The sequence below is a fragment of the Schistocerca cancellata genome, chromosome 7 (assembly GCF_023864275.1).
Source record: "Schistocerca cancellata isolate TAMUIC-IGC-003103 chromosome 7, iqSchCanc2.1, whole genome shotgun sequence".
Classification (NCBI taxonomy): Eukaryota; Metazoa; Arthropoda; class Insecta; order Orthoptera; family Acrididae; genus Schistocerca; species Schistocerca cancellata.
Window position 1 is genome coordinate 445,545,680 of NC_064632.1, and position 20,922 is coordinate 445,566,601.

A 20,922-nucleotide genomic window follows, 5' to 3' on the forward strand; every position below is an offset into this window, starting at 1 on the left:
CTCTCCCGTAGAACGTCAAGGCGTACTCAATTTCTCTCCATGTCTTCCCCAAAACCTCTTCCGAGAACGCCTTATCATCATTTCATAGTCGTGAACGATACATGTTATTCTTAACGTACCTCAGAAAAAAGTAAAGGACGAATGCCTTGTGAACATGGTGGTCACGATGATGTACCGTTTCATCCCAGAACTGGCGAGCAAATAACGTCCGGTGTAGCAATGCCCTACGTTGTATGTTGTTGAAATACCATCAGAGAGAGAGAGAGAGAGAGAGAGAGAGAGAGATCGGATGCTGTCAGAACAGATCTAGAAGTATATCCATAAAAGCTTCAAGAGTTAAGGCAGAATTTCCATAGCTTTATCTATTATTGTTCCTTTGAAATATCAGTGAAGAACTTTGTGTTCATTCTGCATTTTAGTAACTACTGAAGTCATGGATGTGGGACACCCACAATGGTGCCATCGTCCGACCGCAATAACCGCACGCTGTGCCCGCTTTAGCACTAGCTTGTATTCACAAACTGTCAGATATTTCTTTAAGTTTTGAGCAGTGCTGCGACTAGCACTACAAACTCCGCAGGTCATAGGTGGTCCACAAATCGTACTTTGCGGCCCTCCGGTTCAATGTACGCTCACTTGACACTGCATGTTCTCTTGCAAAAGCAGACGTGGTTGCTAGTACAGCGTTCATTGACAGTGAGTTCTCGAAGGAGGTCGTGGCGCTGGCTACCTACCGGCGACCTTCGTACGCGAAGATTGGACGTTTCCTTCGCGTTTTTCCTTTTCCTCGGCCCCGTTACAAGTTAATGAGGTCTCTTGCGACACGCAGACGCTTAATCGAGAGGCGCATGAATCTTCGATATGTGATCAGGAAAGCTGCCACTACCACTGTTGTCTGTAATAAAGACCGAACCATCTGGCGCAGTGGTGAGACATTGAATTCGTATTTGCTAGGACTGCGGTTCACATCCCCATATGAGCATCCAAATTTAAGCGTTCGGTCATTTTTCAAAATCGCTTGAATCAATTGCTGGGCTGCTTCCTTTCAAACTCGAGCGTGTGCTCTCTCTAATGACGTCTTCGATTGTACCGTAAATTGTAATTTTTCCTCCTTTCTTCTAAAACAATGGAGTATAATTGTCTCGAACATCATATACTGTGGGTTAATAGAGCAGTGAAGGCAGGCATACACACCCAAGTGTTCACTTACTGCAGTCGTATTCACTATTGAAAAACCGGCCACGTATAACTAAAGTAAATATTAACAATCATACCATCTTAAATGTGTGTGGCCCTTCTAATCAGTTAGGAGAAATACGATTGCAAATAACGGTGCTATGAACTTCAAATTTCAAATACACCCCACATGTAAATACTCTGTCTCAAGTAAAAAGGAAGAAAAATATAAAACTTTTATTTTTCTGTTCCCTCATTTCTCAGTTATTTAAAATGGGACTAGTGTAACTAGGACAGTACACACCAGGACCAGGGACGAGAGATTCTTGACTCCTACCAACACTGAAGAGCAACCGGAACCTTCGAAGCTCATGTGGCAATCTTTACAGCAACGACGCTATTGGTGAATCGTATATATTTGGCTTCGAATGGTCAATGTGGAGCGTGTAGCAGTCAAAAGTGGGTAACAACGGGTGGATTGTATCTACATGGCGACTAGCGACAAAAGACGTTTCACAGCAAATAAAACTCATGCCTGAATGGTTTTGGCGAAGTGAGATAGTGTCTTCACAGCTGACTGACACCAGTTTTCAGGAAGCTGGTACCCATTATGATACTCTGTTCTTAATCCTCAGGAACCTACACTGGCTGTCTGAAACTCCATTGTTCTTCCATTCCCACATGTTATTTATTTATTTTTGTAAAGGGTGGGACAGTCTCCTCCATGCCACTATCCACATCCTTTCTTATTCTATTTGCGAAAGCTGTGTAGAAAGAAAAATGCCAGTACTTTCCTCTGTGTGACATCTCTCTTACTTCCATCATCCTTATGATTACATGTGGCATATTATCTTCCGAGAATTCTGTCACAGCAGATCCCTGTAATCTAAAAAGTGGCACTGTAAATCTGTTGTTAGGGTCCGTTGAGCAGCTAATTACCGAATAATGTTCATACAAATCTGCTAGATCAAGCTCCTAACTATGATTCATCAGGAACACACAATCTATACCACGAAGACTGCTGTAAAATAATAATTAATTTTCACAATGGTCTATGCTTAATGTCACGAGACAAGGGAACAGTTTCTAATCAGTTGTTAATAACATATAAAACGAATGAAAGTTACTTACTGTAAGGTTTTAACGTGTATTTTCTAAGACATTTTCGCAAACTATAGAACGTAAACAGGGAAGTTGATTTTATTCCATGCAAGTGGCATCCCTTACGCGCTATTTTATTATTTTTTTCGATTTCTGGCAACAACGAAGAATCAAAGGCGTTCGATGTAACATCAAACGTTACACAATTTTCTCGCCCACATACAATGCCTGGAACTCAAATGTGCCACATACCTCCACCGAAATTAATTTCGCCACGAACGAACCACACCAACTGGAAAAATGGGGGTGGGGCCAGAGAGGAAGCAGGCTCACCCAGTGTACCGAAGAGCTGCAGTATTTCAAAGCGACGACCAAATATTATTCCAAACGTAGAGAGTCAATGACGATTCGTCCTCAAAAATTATTACCGTTATAGTGGACACCAACTGGCAAGCGCATTTAAACGTGATAATAGCATCACACAAATCGCATAGATTCGTTACTGTCCAGAGCACTTCAGATGCTGGTTAAAGTTGCAAATACTTCGCTTTAGAAGCTCTGAGTACAAGGAAAAGACTTTTTTTTTTCCTTCGGAGAAAACCTCAGCATATCATTGAACAGAAGACGAGAATGGAGATCATAAATTAACATAAGCTGACGTAACTACAATCACCTGTAAAACTGCGACTGCGGTAGGAAACGCCTCAAAACAAAAAAGTCAACGTGTTCAGTAAAGCGAAGTTCAGCAGAATCAAGATGTTATTCATAAAAGCGAATGGCGGAACACCTCATGGTTATGCATGGCAACTTGACAGCGATTGCTGCACCTGTTCGCGAGATTACGTAACTTCTGGAAGTAGCCAGAGCATTTCTTGGCCTCTGGTCTCGTATTTCAAAGATGGTAGTTAGTTTTCCGATTGTATTACGTACCTGTTTCTTATGCCTCCCCCCCTCTCTCTCTCTCTTTCTTTCTTTCTTTGTAAAGTGCATACATATATGTTATTGGCTGTCTGCAATATCCAAAATCGCCCTCTACTTGTCGCGAAATTAGGAGAAAAAAGTTGCAAAATTAGATCTCTGCTGGAAACTCGACCCTGAACTCGAGACATTAAAATACACTGTTTTGTCGACACTGGCATTTTTAGACTGTGGCTGTGTAAAAAAAAAATTACGCGGTGTGACAACCCATATATTAAAATATCCTCCATGTCACATCCACCTAGTTCGCAGAAAACTAACGATCTTCGGGATGTCAAATTGAACACCTTTCAGCCGTCTAGTTATTTTATTTGGTGACCAGTTTCAGCGTTTTACTACGCGATCTTCAGGCCCTTGACCGATGTGGAGGAAGATTCTACCTCGGTTGTGATCAAAACAGGGGTCAGCAATACTGGTATTACATTTTTGCTCTAGAGATCATTTCAACCATCTGCCGACTGTTATCTAAACATTGTTAGATAAAGATGGCGTAGTAAAACGCTGAAACTGGTTGCCAAATAAGGTAACTAGATGGCTGAAAGCTGTTTAATTTGACCTTCTGTATCGAGCAGCCGAGTCCCGCAACCAACTTTAAAAAGATGGACTTACAGAGATTTAATTTTCTTCAGTCCAGATGAAAATAAAACTGCAGAATAAGAAAACTTTTTGTAGAAGTCCGAAAAATATTTTGGCCTGCATGTTAAGTACCAATATTACTACCCTACAATAGAACAACGATGCCGTTGGTGAAATCGATTATCTTTTTAGCTCTTGCCCAGGTCGGTCAACTGGTTGTTGTAAAACAGCTTTTTCAAGTGGAAAGCAAGTGTCTTGTCAATGATAGCTCTCTCCTACCAGCTTATAAACAAAACTAGACAAGCGATTAGACTTATTGGCGGAGTCGATAACTTCGAAGAAACGAGAATAACGTTTTGGGGAACCAAAAAACATCCGATAACAGACTTTTTAGGAATACAGACAGCCTGGCAAGTAGGAGCAGTGTACGCCTCAGCCACGTAGCCAGCTCGGTACCCAGATGTACCTGAGTCCATGATGTGGATTTCCTGCCATCAGCTGCGCCTCTACAGAGATTAGTTTTATGTGACTGAAACAAAGCTACATCCCATTCTGAAAGTAGTTAAACGGATTCACAGCGAAATTCTTTGTGGTTATGACATTGCGAATATCTTACGCACGGTCCAGTATTGTTTGGTACATCTTCCATTGACCGTTTTTTGTAATACGTATCGTTCCCCGAATTCTGCTGGGAGTCAGCTGGAGACAACCGGAGACAAAAGCATATCCGAAACTGAGAACTTTTACGAGAACAACTGGTAACTTCTCCTTCTGGTCTCTAATGAAGCCTGCACGAGATGAATCGCAAGGTGATACGCGGGTGTGGCAGTCGCAGTTGAATACTTGGCGTCAGTTCTCGATCGCACACAAAACACGTTGGAATCGAAAAATAATGTTAAGGGTCCTCGAAAGCCCAACAGTAGGTCGGACTGAAGACTTCTTATCAAACATATTACGCCCCTATTACGCGATCCACCCGAGGTGTAATAGACCTCTGCAGCAGCACCGCAAGTGCCTGTGTTCGGAACTACAGACTGGTTCACGTTGACCAGTTTCAGGAAACACGTGAGATATTCACGGCGCGAATTTGCGCATGCGCACTATACGGCACTAACGCGGAAATAGGAGCTCGAGGTTCCTATTAAACAAGTAATTGTAGTTATTATACGTAGCTATCACAGAATTATGTTATTACCGTTCTGAATTACGGGCTCAACTGTCCGTTTTATATTAAGACACTTGTTTCCACAAGGATATTTTATCATAGTTTACGTTTATACAGCTTTGTGAACATGGAGAATGGAGTTGTTTTTGGAGTTATTGCTTGGCAATGTCTCTAACCCTTAAGATTAGGCCACGACGACGAAAACAGACGTTGTTGGGTTCGATCGTGGCTGGGAAGAATGGAAGAGGGGTATATTCCCTATTAATGGAGCAGTTGAGGCTAGAAGATCCGAAGGAATTTCGGAACGTCGTGAGAATTGCCGTGGATTGTATTGACAACTTGCTGTCGATTATACTGGAAGAAATTCGCTCAAGTGACATAGTAACGTAGGAAGTAGTTTCACCCAGTCGGAAGTAAGAACTAAACCATTCGTTTGTTGCTTTTGTGAGCGAGCGGTCTCGCCGACCAGTCAGTTTGTCCTTTGTAGTAAGCTGAAATAAAGCAAAAGAATTAAAACTTTCATCAGTTATGGCTCTACGAATCAATTTGAAAATAAAGCATGTGAAGGTATACGCGTATTTACTCAGAGACAAAATTTTCTGACGTATCTTTTTATGACAGACACCTTTCCGCGTTACACAACTAGATTAGAAAGCTTAATGCTTCTTTGGTCCACTCCATTTCTATATAGGCAGCAATCAGTACAAAGAACGCATTTTGCAAACAGCTTGTATAAAAGTAAGTCTACTGGAGAAATATATTGCTTTCGTTTGATGCATTTATGAAAATTTGCTCACTGAAAAATGCGCAAAAATCTCCAGTATGTAAAAAACAGGAAGTTACCTGCTTGCCCCCAGATGTGAACTAGAACAGATCACCATAAACATAGAAAGCGTACTCTGAGTATCTCCTTCTGCACTTGCACGCGTTGTCACCGCCTATTAGCGGTACGCATGCGCCAATTCGCGAGTGTTTCCAACTGATGTCTATTTCTGTGCGCGGATAATGCGCCTGCTAATTCTCTTAGTGCCACCCATTCTACCAACAGATAGCTGTCGCGCTGGACCGGTGCCGCGCGTGACGGGTCGTCGTCTAATACGCGCTTTAGAGGGGAGGTACCGTACGAGGATGAAGTGCATCGGTCTACCGCAAGTAAAAACGAAGGGACCTGTAGTGCAGAGACTTTCAGCTGAGCGTCCCTTCAACATAAAGAAATGAAACGTGCGTAATGCTGTGAAAAGATCTGATATTTTATGATTACACCATCACCGAGCACTCACGGGAAACACCACAACCGTCAGATACCTCTGACGTGTCTATTCGGAGCGATTTAATGCCGAAGTACCACATCAACTAGATCTTGTGGAGGCATCTGCCAGACGCCCTCTTTTCAGCCTGTATTGTAAAAGTTATTTTCATATCGGTGTAACTAGTGCACCCTACATCCTTTAGGCCTGTTTTCTGTATTCCTGTCTTGGTCTTGCTACACAACTTTTGCCCCCCCCCCCCCCTCCCCCGAGAATATTGCCCTCCATTACCAAGTTTACTATTCCATGACGTCTTAATATGTGCTGTCAGCTTATCCCTTCTTGTAGTTGTGCAATAAAGCACTTCTCAGGTTCGATCCAGCACCTCTTCTTTAGTTACTCAATCTACGATTCTAATTTTCAGCGACCTTTGTAGTACCGCATTTCAAAAGGTTCGGTTCTCTGAACTATTTATCGTCCAGTGTTAACTTCCATTCGAGGCTACATATCACACAAATACTTCCAAAAACGGAATTTGTCAACAACACTGATGAAAGTGCTGCTCCCCAGACTGAGATAAGGACACACGATTTCCTCTTCCAGCGGGAAAATTGGCCACTGCAAGAAGTTCGCAGTGTTCCACTTTTGGTTAGCACGTTTTAGCTAGTTGTGGTGTATGTACTGGCATATGGGGCAACTCTCCGTTTGGCTGGAGATCAGCCCACCGTCCCCGATGCCACCGACACCATTGCAACACGAATTCGTAAATTCTGTGAAATGAAATGTTGGGTCTCATCCATAAAGTATTGTGGAGGGGAAAACAGCGTGCTCCGAATGGATAGCTCGCCCAGGCACCATATCATTTTTGTTAATCGGTTTTGTCATAGTTTAGTGTATAAACTATGGCTGCAACATTTAATTATAATTTTTGACGACACACATAGATGTTAAATTCAATTAATTGCAGATGATGTGTGGGAGCATATGAAACACATTAAGAAAAAAACCCAGGAGGACACCCAGCTCAAGTTACATAACGTAATGGCCGTCCCTATATCTCTCTTTCTGGGAGGGAGGGAGGGAGGGAGGGAGAAAGGGAGGGGGGAGGGAGGAGAGCGAAGAGAGGGCCACGTACGAACAATGGAAATGAAAGTTCTGAGGTCTGTAAAAGGATGTAAAAATTATAGAACTGCAAATATGTAACCTAAATGATAAAATACATTGACGGAAAAATCACAGCCTCAAAAAACAGAGTAATGACATTTTTGTAATACATTTGTCTATGGAACATATCTAAGTGATTAACATCATAGGGTAATGTAAGCGCGGGATAAGCCACGGCAAATGTGAAATGCTGGGTACATAAAAACCCGGTATAACCCTCAGACTGTTGAATGCAAGCATGCAAATGTGTACGCATTGTGTTGTACAGTGCCGGATATCAATTTGTGGGATGGAGTTCCATGCCCTTTTTGGTCGGTCAATACAGAGATGGTCAGTGCTGTTTACGGATGACGCTGTAGACGTCGTCCGATAATGTCTCATATTTGCAGAAGAAGGTACGAGACGAGGTACTGGCAGAAGTAAAGCTGTGAGGACGGGGCGTGAGTCGCGCTTGGGTAGCTCAGATGGTAGAGCACTTGCTCGCGAAAGGCAAAGGTCCAGAGTTCGAGTCTCGGTCCGGCACACAATTTTAATCTGCCAGGAAGTTTCATGTCCCATATTTGCTCGACTGGAGACAGATCTGGTGATTGCGCAGGCCTAAACAACCCATCGACACTTTGAAGAGCATGTTGGGTTATGACTTTATGTAGACCTGTGCTTTAGAAAGTGTTACTACTCAGGGACCATATAAGTTGAAAGCACCGATGATGGCTGTTAATCAGTTGAAATCGACTTGCAAAAGTAAATAAAGAAAACATGATTTTGCGACTGGTTGCTGCTTATTTGGTAATTTTATGGTTTATGGTTGCTGCACAACTTGGAACCATATGGAGCCTACCATTCAGAAATTTGTTACAGTTCTTCGTGTGACTGAGGTGCCAACTGCTGCTCAAATTGATGTTCTTTCCTGCCGGTAGTGCCATTAAACCGTCCGGAGCCCGGTCTTCTTGCGACCGTATACTCCAGTGACCACCAATGCCAGCAGTCGTGTATAGTGGCTACATTCCTGCCAACCTTTCTCCAATATCGCAGAAGAAATATCCAGCTCTTCATGGCCCTATTGCACGACCTCTTTGAAACTCAGTAAGGTGTTGATAGTGTCATTTTTACCAGAAAGTCATTCTTGATTAACAACAGTTCACCACGTCCAATTTCAAAGATAACTAATGCTCAAGACCGTTACAGAGCGTGTATTTGCATACTCACGGTGGCACTACTAGCATCACTCTTAAGCGACTGGTGCAAAATTTGAATAGACATCATCTTTCATGTACAGAAACACCCCTACCAACTTTCATTTACGTCTCACAACTCCTCCTTTACGCTCCCAATTTTTTTCCATCAGTGAACAATTGCATAAAAAATGGAAAGACCTCCTAGAATGTATGAGTGGAAGTAATTACTAAAACCGGCTACTAACGAAAAGCCAATCAAATTTAGTAGTGTGGGAAGACCAAAGAAAAGATTGGAATAAATACCACGAAGGCGAAACAGTCACTAAGGGCTAATCCCTATTTGGAGGAGGAGGAGGAGGAGGAGGAGGAGGAGGAAGAGGAAGAGGAAGAGGAAGAAGAAAAGCAGCTTCGCCTGTGGGGACAACAGTCTTCGTCGTTGTCGCCCCACTCCTCCCCCTCCCTCCCTCCCTCCCTCCCTCCCTCCCTCCAGATCGGCATACTGGCACCTAAATTTCCTAATATTGAAATTATTATTAGATATTAACATATTTCACTTCCCCAAGTGTATCTAGGTTACTGGAGATATGGAGTGCAGATGTAAGAATAAATCTGGATTAAAGCAAGACACTGAAAGTATGAGTTACTCGGAGGTGAAGGAAAGAGGAGAGGGGAGGGGGAAGGGGGGGACGAACTTGCGCAATTACGGACTAAGCTTTCGCGGCATTGCGGTTGATACTTGCGGCGCCCGACACAGATAAATCCAGGAGCATTAAGGTGTCTGCTGGAGGGTGTCTGATGGGCGTTCTTATCGCGAATATCTACGCTTTCGCAATTTCGTGACAGCACTCGGAGGAGAAGAAGCCGGTGCGAAACGTGGCGAACTGCGTAAAGGAGACACGTGATTGATGTGTCGGCGTTTACGGACGTATGGTGTAATCGAAGTTCTCCACTGTTCGTGAACAATAGATTTCAATTTACTGACGGCTTGCATTGTAGCATACCGTCCATTGTCTTACTGTTATTGCAGCTCGTCTACGTCACAGGCGTAAAAAAGTTTTATCGCTCAATAGTTAAACCAGTTCGGATTGTTTCCTGGATCGGTTTGTTGGCAACTACATGACTAAACGACTGGAGTGGTGGTTTACACCACTGTAAGGCAGTGCGTGATGTCAGAACACAGTAAGGCCACAGACTGTGAAAGTGTTAAGTTAGACGTGAAACTTGTTAGGCTACGTGTAGCAGCTAAACGGAAATCAGACCATTGCTACGGTACGGAGACCGGAGGCTTACAAAAGTTCGCAGCTGCTAAAAGGGTCTCCTTAACCACAACTGGGTTGATACGCCTTACGCCGTTCTGAATGGGGTATCCCTATGTATTTGACGTATTTGGTGGGAAATAAGAGACAATGGGGTAAAGAAGAAAGGAAGGAACATCACAGCTCATCGTCCCGTACGCAACAGTCATTAATGATGAAGTAGAAGTACGATAGAGCATGGAAACTAATGGAAATTGGCCGTGTATTATCGGCAAGCAGAGCAATGGGTCTTGTTGCAGTTGCTGACTTGTACATACTGTCTAGAAAAAGTTCATAAATTATTAAAACTCGTGTTAAAAAGCGAATTTATCGTATTATAAAAGCATAAAGTTAACAACTTTGGATACAACAATATTTCGCGACACTATATTGAATATGCCAGATCTACGTTGTGCTTCGTGGCGGAAGCTGGGAACCCAACACTACCACATTCATCAGAAGAGACTAAATAAACTTTTGTATCTGAATAGGATAAACTTTGAAGAGTGAATAGAAAACTGAAAGAAATCTGTATAAGTAGGGTATATACAGACTTACTGGAAATAACGTAAAGCAGGATGATAAACTAGCACTCTAAGTGAGCTAGATAACATCTAACTCGGTGAAATGAATAACGGTCAGACTTTGTATTCTAGTTGTCCCTACTTTTGCCTTAGTGTCGGACGTCACTAGCAAACTATTTTTAGGCGAGATTTGTTCGTAATGTAAAACAATTTTTGTTGACGATACCGTAGTGCATTACATGAAATGTATTCGCACTTGAGAATACGAGCACCTATTAGCCATATAACGAAATGACAATGAAAATTTGTGTCGGATTGGGATTCGAACCCCTACTTCCCGCTTTACGCGAGTGGTCGCCTTAACTGCTTTGGCTGTCCGTACACGACTCACGACCAGACCAAAACTCCCATATGTCGTCGTTCAAGCATTACAACCTGCAGTCGTACACACGTTACGTGATTCCTGTACAAGGGAGGATACTTTAACTCAAAGCTGCTGCCCAGTGTCGATGGTGCAAGTTGTTACTAATGTACAACTAACCACAATGGACCCGTACACGTAGTAGATAAAACTTTTGTTCAGTTTGAGGTACGTAAAATGTGATATAGTGTATAATTACGTCGAATGTATTCGTCAAATATTAGAAATGTATTATGTAACGGATTTATTGTTTTCAGTTACTTTAAATTGCTGCACAGTCATGCGCACATAATGTGTTTACTTTCAGTTCAGAACTGCTAACGGTTGATAATCGTTAAAAAAATCAGTATATAATTCGAATCCTCGGTAACTGAGCATGAAGAGCATGTGCCACGTGTAAGGGGCTACCTATATATTTTAATGGTGCACTCTATACCATACATTTGCTACCACGAAGAGAAAATATTTTATAAATTTCTTGCGTTGTTTGTTATTTTAACTATGTACCGTGATTCTTTGATCATAGGATGTCACAGAGTATAGCAGTGTGTACAGAAACCTAGAGCCAATGGGCGAAAAAAGAATTCGATTACAGACTAAAACACTTCGAAGTGCGTTTGCTTTGTGTTAGCGTGGGGTCCATAGTTTGTAGCACTTGAACAGTAGAGTGGCTCTTACTTGACACTTCTTTACATTTTTATAATTTTTCTTGCAGTATCCTCAAGTTTGGTTTCATCCCATGTAAAAATTAGCTATGTGAAATTTGGACTCGGTAATAGGGGAAGGGGTGCCTCTGCTCTAACAGAGCAGGAAATGTCGCAAAAACAAAACCAACTTTACAAAATATTGGTTCTGCATGAGTCATTCTTTCATTACCCAATGTAGGCTGTTAGTTTACTTCAACATTGTACATAGTAAAGTTATAAATCGAATTTTAAAATTAATGCATTAAATTTAATAATTAAGTTGAAAGTATTTGGTTACTCGGCTACTTCAATGCAATGTTTTGTGTGATGAAAGATAAGATTTTTATGTTATTATTAGTTTTATTTTCAAATGTAGAGGACTAAGGGTACGGCTTCCACTTTTTCTATGGAGCTCAGATTACACAACTGAGTTTACCCTGCAATAGAACCAAACTAAAGGATAGTACAGAGGACAAACTTGCTAAATAAGAATCATCCTAATGTTCAATAATGGATAAATCGCACACACAATTGCGACGGGCTGTCGAGTACGAATGTAGATGTAGATCGGTGTGCCAGTAGTTCTCCGTGTTTGGAAGCGCCTGCTGTCAACGAGAACAGTCTCTGTAACGGCTTTCGACAAACGACTATGATGCAGTAAAGGACACCAGAAGGCTACTGGTTAGATTCTTGATGGCGGAATTTGTTTCCATCGGCGGAATTCAGTAGCATCGGAGGAGAGACATGCAAATTATGTCACGGATTATGCTCTGGACTATCTCCGCGAGACTGCGGTTGACGCTAGCGAGGGCTGGGGAGTGGGGTGTCTGCCAGCGATAAGGCAAAACTAGTGGGGATGTTTGCTCTAGTGTGTTCTCAAATGTCTCTGACAGATGTGCTGCCTTATCGTGCTGTTCCCACGCTTTTGTAATTAGGGAGACGTACGAGTGGGGGTGGGCGTCGGGAGATATGAAAAAGTGTGCACGGCCTTATCAGTGTTTAAAACAGCTGCTTTATCAGTGTTCGCAGGAGAATGATGCAACACGGTGTCCCGTCTGGTTGTAAAACACCGTGAAATCACTTTCAGATTCTACATTTTTCCTGATTTCAATTGTGTTGAGGTAGTCAAGTTAACTCTTCGTCGTGTCCAAATAAACCTAACTGCTGGCCAGATGATTGTGCTGATAATCGCAGACGAACCGCAGGACTACTTTAATCCCACCCACGCTAAGTGTGAACCTACTATCGGCAACCTGAGATGCGTTCAGAGCGTCTCTGTTCGTCGCCCAGGGTATTTAAGTCTTTGCAATAAAGGTCCAAATATGATAAATAGCATCATGTGAATCACTTCTAATCACTAGACTATACGTTTGCGGACACTTACCAGCGATGTAGTCCGTTTAAAATTACTCTATAGTTGAAACTTAACGCGTTGGAACTGATTTCCTCAGAGTGCTCAATGTTACGCCCGAACCATTCACAGTTGCTCAACTGCCACAAAATTTGTCAGTTCACTTCGAATTCCTTGTCGGGCATTCTTTCTTGATATGTTTGGATCCCGAATCATGGGTCTGGCACGTTTATTTCGTATTTCATCACATATGATAGCCCCCCCCCCCCACACACACACACACACACACACACACACACACACACACACACACGCACGCACGCACGCACGCACGCGCGCGCGCGCACGCACACACAATATTCTCTCTCACATGAAGTACACACATTTGACACTACAATAGTGAAGCCAAAGTCACAGTACATAAGATTTTTTCTGTAAAAAGAAAGGGTTACGTTACCGGTTTCAACGAACTACGTCATTTTCAAATGTAAATACGTTAGTTGGAGAATATATAATTCCCATTATATATTCTCCAACTGACGTTTTTACATTTGAAAATGACGACGTAGTTCGTTGAAACCTGTAATTAAACCCTTTCTTTTTAAAGAAAAAAATTTATGTACTGTGACTACTGCTTCACTATTGTAGTGTCAAACTTTTAAATTATATTTTAGTCACAGTCCTTATGACAATCATGTCAGAATACAGAAATACACACGTTTCACACACAGCACTAACGAAACAGTATTGGATACTTTCGCAAAAGACGCGAATGTACATTTATCATAATCATAGAGATCAGCTTACATTATATAAGTTTCGCACGAAATTCCGTGAAGCTGAATTTTTGAACACTGCAATTCATCGCTGCGACGGGGTTCAAATGGTTAAAATGCTTCTGAGCACTATGCGACTTAACTTCTGAGGTCATCAGTCGCCTAGAACTTAGAACTAATTAAACCTAGCTAACCTATGGACATCACACACATCCATGCCCGAGGCAGGATTCGAACCTGCGACCGTAGCGGTCACGCGGTTTCAGACTGAAGCCCCTAGAACCGCACGGCCCCACCGGCCGGCGCTGCGACCGGGTCTCCAATGTCATATATATACAACCTTAACCCAATGTTGTGGCGTAGCGCAGCGTTTACTGAATAAACCTGATGTCTAGAAGATCGTAGTTTCGACTCATGTTAATATAGCAAAACTTTTAATTATTAAATCTAATAAAGAGTTTTCTTATTTTTAGTCGATTACTTAGTTTGCGTGTAATTTTTTTATTTCTAATTCTCTGCCGCATCATTTTCATCATCGTATTGATTTCATTTGCTCTTATTTTTCTTCCTGCCGTTCTATTTTCGTTTGGTATCTGCCTCTCACTCACTCTCACTCGAGGTGACGCAAACTAAGTTCTCCTTTTGCATGACAACGCAACGCCTTACTCAATGCTGTGCACCAGTGAGGAGCTCTCAAAACTTCATTGGACTGTTCTTTCCTATCCATACTGTAGTCGGCGTCTCGCACTTTCGACTTCCATCCGTTTGGCCCAAATCAGTGATTCACTCCGCGGGTAACAGTACGCAGATGGTAATGTTTTTGATGCAACAAGACTTTGTCTCCGACGTCGACCAGAAGGTATAATTGCTCTCTCAGTAAGGTGGCATGAGGCCATCGCATTGAACAGGGATTATGTTGAAAAACAGGATTTTGTAGCCAAGAGTGGGGAATAATTTGGTGTATAGGAAACCTTAATAAAACCAACCTGCTTTCAGAAAAAAAATTGTTCCATTACTAATTGAACGCTCGTGTTGATTACCCCTAAAGACAGCCTGAAAAAGCGAACATGTGTCTAGAAGGACAGCGTTCTCAATTTCAAACCATCCGAGGTGCAGTCTGCTTAGAACGTCTTCTTTCTTATTCTATTATACACTCTTAAACCTAAACTTTATAACCACTGCCCACCGCGACGTTGGATTCCGTCTGTTGGCGCTGCGGACACGTGACGCGGTAACAGAAGTACTAGGTGCATTCAAGTTCTAAGGCCTCCGATTTTTTTTTCTAATTAACTACTCACCCGAAATCGATGAAACTGGCGTTACTTCTCGACGTAATCGCCCTGCAGACGTACACATTTTTCACAACGCTGACGCCACGATTCCATGGCAGCGGCGAAGGCTTCTTTACGAGTCTGTTTTGACCACTGGAAAATCGCTGAGGCAATAGCAGCACGGCTGGTGAATGTGCGGCCACGGAGAGTGTCTTTCATTGTTGGAAAAAGCCAAAAGTCACTAGGAGCCAGGTCAGGTGAGTAGGGAGCATGAGGAATCACTTCAAAGTTATCACGAAGAAACTGTTGCGTAACGTTAGCTCGATGTGCGGGTGCGTTGTCTTGATGAAACAGCACACGTGCAGCCCTTCCCGGACGTTTTTGTTGCAGTGCAGGAAGGAATTTGTTCTTCAAAACATTTTCGTAGGATGCACCTGTTACCGTAGTGCCCTGTGGAACGCAATGGGTAAGGATTACGCCCTCACTGTCCCAGAACATGGACACCATCATTTTTTCAGCACTTGCGGTTACCCGAAATTATTTTGGTGGCGGTGAATCTGTGTGCTTCCATTGAGCTGACTGGCGCTTTGTTTCTGGATTGAAAAATGGCATCCACGTCTCATCCATTGTCACAACCGACGAAAAGAATTTCCCATTCATGCTGTCGTTGGGCGTCAACATTGCTTGGCAACATGCCACACGGGCAGCCATGTGGTCGTCCGTCAGCATTCGTGGTACCCACCTGGAAGACACTTTTCGTATTTCCAGGTCGTCATGCAGGATTGTGTGCACAGAACCCACAGAAGTGCCAACTATGGAGGTGATCTGTTCAATAGTCATTCGGCGATCCCCCAAAACAATTCTCTCCACTTTCTCGATCATGTCGTCAGACCGGCTTGTGCGAGCCCGAGGTTGTTTCGGTTTGTTGTCACACGATGTTCTGCCTTCATTAAACTGTCGCACCCACGAACGCACTTTCGACACATCCATAACTCCATCACCACATGTCTCCTTCAACTGTCGATGAATTTCAATTGGTTTCACACCACTCAAATTCAGAATACGAATTATTTCACGCTGTTCAAGTAAGGAAAACGTCGCCATTTTAAGTATTTAAAACAGTTCTCATTCTCGCCGCTGGCGGTAAAATTCCATCTGCCGTACGGTGCTGCCATCTCTGGGACGTATTGACAATGAACGCGGCCTCATTTTAAAACAATGCGCATGTTTCTATCTCTTCCCAGTCCGGAGAAAAAAAAATCGGAGGCCTTAGAACTTGAATGCACCTCGTATGTAAACGGAGCGAACATGTAGGCTGCAAGTGGCGACGTTGACAGATATAAGCGACGTGACAAAGGACAGATTAGTATTACTCAGAGCCTGTTGACGAGTACCTCGAAAAACGACGAAGTTGGTCGAACGCTCACGTGCTACTGCCGTCAGCATCTACGGAAAGAGGTAGACAGTGAAATTACCATTAGGCGCGGAATGGTTGTACATCCACGACTCTCCACAGAACGTAGGGTTCGGAGGCTTGTCTGCTCTGTAAAATAGGACAGATGGTGATCAGTGGCATCTCTGCTGACAGAGCACAATGCTGGTGCACGCACAAGTTTTCGCAGCACACCGTTCATCGTACATTGTTGAACATGGGATACCGCAGCGGACCACCCCAACGTGTTCACATGTTGACCCAACGACATTGTCAGTTAAGATTGCGGTGGGCACGGAACCGTCGAGATGTGACCGTCGATCAATGGAAAGGTGTCGGCCCTTCGGGTGAATAACGTGTTTGCTACGTAAGGTTGCTAGTTGTCTTCGCAAACGCCGTAATCGACGACGTCTCCAACCGTGGATCGCACCATGGACGCGGGCTGATGGGACCAGTATTGTGCTGTGGGAAACATTGTCCTGCGCTTGCATGGGACCTGTGGTAGTAACCGAAGACACGCTGGCAGCTGCCAACCACCTGCATTCCCTCATACTTGGCAGCGATGTCATCTTTCAGCAGTATAATTGTGCGCGTCTCGGAGCCAGAACAGTGGTGGAGTCGTTTGAGGAGCATTACAGTGAACTCATGCTATTGTCTCGACGACCAAAGTCGCCTGATTTAAGTCCTATGGAACACATAAGGGTCGCTATCGGGCGCCATCAGAACGCACGTAAATCAACGGCCCATTGTTCACATGACCTGTGCGAAGACCTCTAATGCCACATACCTCCACAAACCTACCAACAGACTGTCGGATCCCTGATAGGCAGAATCAGGGATGTATTTCGTTCCAAATACGAACAAACAAGCTATTAAGCAGGGAGTCATCGTGTTTTGGCACATTAGTGTATTCCTTCTTCGGACTGTAAATTGTTGTAGTTGGTCTTTTTTGCCCCTACGTGTACCAGTAACTACATGTTTCCCTCCTAGGCAGAAACCAAGCAACGTGGCGCAGACAATGGCAGGACAACAGTTCAAATTCGTCTTCGGAATCGCTGAAAGCAAATGTCCTGATGGTCCATTTGAAATGGACACGACAAATTTTCATTACCCATTTTTTTCATCGGTCCGACATTTTGCTCCGTCATGAATGACCTCGTCATCGACTGGACGTTAAATCCCAAACGTTCTTCCTTCATTTCGCTAGTTACAATGCGCCACTGTGCTGCCTGCGTCACCAGATAAGTTATTTGCTTAGAGTGGCTCTCAAAAGCTTGAGTGAAACTCCAGTTGCGGAAAGTGTGTGTGTGTGTGTGTGTGTGTGTGTGTGTGTGTGTGTGTGTGTGTGTCCTGCGTTGTTCAGTTCAGTCTTCAGATTAAAGACAGAATTTTCTATGATTATCAAAAGCCCCGCCATCTATTGTGATATTCAGATGTTGTCCGTCTAATCCAAATACTTAAAACTGCCATTAGTTGTTGTTGTTGTTGTTGTTGGAGTATGTTCTGTGTGACGGAGACTAAAAATGAACATTGTTTGTATCTTCAGGCACGGCCAACTGCCAGAATCAATATATTGTATGAGTTACCGAAAAACTGTTTAATTAGATAATACTTGTGGCATAGAATTTGTGCATTTTCTACTGTCTGTCCTATGTATGTGAGCAACTACTTAAATAAGTGTGAGCCATAAGTGATCTCTACAATGTAATCACTATGAGAATTAAATTTACATATAGACATGGGATTTTGTGGTCATGTATATATGTTATGTTAGAACTGAATTTTATTCTTCACCCTGAATAATGTTTAATAGCTAATGTACTAGCATGTGTTACTTGTAATTTTTTTTTTTTTTTTTTTTTTTTTTACTAAGCCGACACTGCAGACCTATGAGAGTCCCTCACCTATCAAGTCTGGTAAATAAAACACAGACTTACGTTCTTCTCTAAATATCCTGAATGATGTACCATAACCTGTTTGATATTCATTATCTGTTGCAAATAAAAGAAGCTGGCGTAAAGAATAACTCCAGCCAGAACAAACATGGTTAGTAAGTCATTGTTCGAACAACCTCGAAGTCTGCTGCGGTACCAGAGACCAGTATTGTTCTGTTTCTTTGCGATACAACTCAGGAAACAACTGACGGCGTTACATTTAATTTACTTTAGCCTCACCGTAGCGAATTCCAGAAAGAAACGTTAACGAAATGTTTTTCATCAAACCAGAGACAAGAATTGTAGAGGCCATCGGCAACGTGTGGAGGTTGCCAGGTAGCTCTTCCGCGTGTAGCTGATTTTCTTTTTCTTTGACGTGCAGGAATTCTCCCTTTTTCCTCTACCTGGAGGCGACAGTTTGGCAGTATTGTCTGTCACAGCGAAGGTCGCACGAGAAACTGGCAGAGGTCCTTGTCCCACAATCACTTCTGCTTCCCAAGGTCCACAAAGCGAATCACATTCTCAGGCTAGCCAGTTACTGCTCGGTTTCATTTTTTTGTTTTTTTTTTTTTTTTTGTTTTTCGTTGATCTAACAGCTGCCAGATTGTGATGTTTACTGTTGTTTTTGTTTCCGTCAGCAGTCGAATGGAGAGTGGAAACGTAGCGAGGGCCAAGTCACGAATTATTTCGTAATAACTGACAATGGTTACAAAGAAAAGAGATTACTACAGTCAAGGAAACCGGTTGTCGGAAGCAGTCTATATTGACACTGGAATTACACTGTTATTACACTGAGTTGTAAAACACATGATTAAATTCAAGGTCAGGATCACTAAAACTCCTTTGACTACTAGTTTCAGGTCTTCAGTTCTTCTCTCTTAGCCTGAATCGTTTGTTTTTTTTTATTTTCCCCTTGTTCAGTCTCCGGTATATAAACGGTGATTAACAATTACTGGAAAATTCCCTGACTTCCACCTTTTAAGATCGTATTAAAAGGTGTCCCTGTAGTGTGGATCCTTTCGTAAAATGATGGAATATGGCTACTTTTTACTTGTAATTGTGATTTGAAAATGACATGAAATACAGATATTTTAAAGGTGCTTGACAATGACGCTTAGTTGAAATTAGCTAATTGCACGATTAAATAAACATAGAATTACAGCCTACTACGGACCATGTTCACGTTTATTAAGTATCCTATGGAGGAACAAGCAGACTAACAGCTTACTCTAGTGCGTCCTTCAGCAGGGACAACGGCCGCAAGGCTATGCTTCGCGTGGGCGCACACCCAGCATCACCCTCCAGCGGAACCGCGCATTGTCGGGCTCGCTACTCATCCCTGCTTTACAGCCTCGACGTGTCTGCAAGGATAACAAACGCCACGGAACGCCTAACAATGCGTCCGAGCAGCCGGAGCTCTTACTACACTACAGCCTTACGTAACCGTTAGCTTTAGATGCTCCGACCTGCGAGAGGCAGTCACGGACATTAATACCTTATCTAGTTTCTCAGACACACTTGTGTGACCAATTACTTTGCCATTAACACTTTTGCCAATAACATCTCGGCTGCTAGTGATAAATATCGCAACCTTTCTGTATTTCAAAGGAGGTTGGCCTTTCTCAGAGGCCAACACCTTGGCAAACTGCACAGGTTTTCTTTACATTGGGGCCGCGATGCTCTTTATTCTTATCTCATGTTTCCCATTCACGCACTCATTCTTTCTTCCTTGCTGTCCAAAAGCAAGAAAATCATTGTTTGCTCATAGAAGTAATTCAATAGTCTCGGAAATCAATAATGGTCTAATTTCTCTCTTCTCAACACCTACAACGGCGAATATTTTTTATTTTGACTTACGAATAGCACTGTTGTTACAAGCAAGCTCAACATACATTCTCAGAATTTCTCGAAAGAGCTACAACCTTAATGTATCATACTGCCCGTCAAGCTGATACTTCTGCGCAATCTTTAGTAGGCCTACCTGCAAAAGCATAGTTATGTAACAGTTCTTCTGTTTCCTTCAGTTGTTGGTGTAGAGATGGCTTCGAAGTAAAAAAACTATTTCCTGCTCTTTGGTTGCTCAATAATGTCTTCAATATCGCATAGTAAACTTAGGTATACCGTGGTTTGAGGTAGAGGTTAGTATTTTAAGTGGAGCAGTGCTAGCTGTGATGGGTATTGCACAACGTCTGATCACACTACACTGCGCCAACAATAGCCGTCTCCCACGAGCATTTAATTTACGTTAGAACTACTAATTGTTTTAGTTAAATTTTTTCGGTACTAATTAATTGTGCAGTTAGTAGTTTTTTGTACCTGAGACTACTAAGTAATAAAGGAACACGGCCAATTTTAGCGCTCCTGTAATTTAGAGTGCAGTTCCCCAAGTTCATATTCATAAGGATCGATTTGAATCTCGAGTTCGAAAAAACATAGCAGACCATGTTTGAAAATACGTGATTACTCTCCGATATTTGGTCATCGTTGACCTCAGGAAGACACTTAGAGTATGTCGTTTCCAAGCGGTATAGATTTCCTGTTTATTTCTTGCCTGATCATATTCAATGCTTGAAGTAAGCGACATCATCTTTAAAGCAAAACTTCCTTGTTGCTGTCCTAATTTAAACAAAAGGGCTTACGTTATACGAAG

General features: G+C 42.7%; 1 protein-coding gene across 1 annotated transcript in view; it reads left to right on the top strand.

Annotated features, from left to right (window-relative positions):
* LOC126092087 (oxidative stress-induced growth inhibitor 1-like) overlaps positions 1 to 20,922 on the top strand; it is a 119,433-nt gene that overhangs the window by 18,481 nt on the left and 80,030 nt on the right. The gene's annotated exons all lie outside the window — the stretch shown is intronic.